The sequence below is a fragment of the Nestor notabilis genome, unplaced genomic scaffold (assembly GCF_000696875.1).
Source record: "Nestor notabilis isolate BGI_N333 unplaced genomic scaffold, ASM69687v1 scaffold17077, whole genome shotgun sequence".
Classification (NCBI taxonomy): Eukaryota; Metazoa; Chordata; class Aves; order Psittaciformes; family Psittacidae; genus Nestor; species Nestor notabilis.
Genome location: NW_009937078.1, coordinates 1,788 through 1,987, shown reverse-complemented (window position 1 = coordinate 1,987; position 200 = coordinate 1,788). Strand labels below are relative to the sequence as shown.

The 200-nt window shown below is 66.5% G+C and overlaps 1 protein-coding gene across 1 annotated transcript in view; it reads left to right on the top strand.

The window, feature by feature from the left end:
• The window catches only part of LOC104408911 (hyaluronidase-3-like), a 1,957-nt gene that overhangs the window by 820 nt on the left and 937 nt on the right, over positions 1-200 (top strand). The window lies entirely within an intron of this gene.

Below are 200 nucleotides of genomic sequence, written 5' to 3'. Positions count from 1 at the left end.
CCTACTCCCGCCTGTCCTTCCGCCGCTCAGCCCGGTTCCTGGAGCCAGTAAGCACCGAAGGGCTGGGGTTGGCAGTGGGTGTGCCAGGGGTCCTGCTCAGCACTGGGACACAGCCTGTGCCCCCCAACCCGGTCACATCTCTCTGTCCCTGGCAGGCTGACCTGGTGCACACCATTGGGGAGAGCGCAGCACTGGGTGTG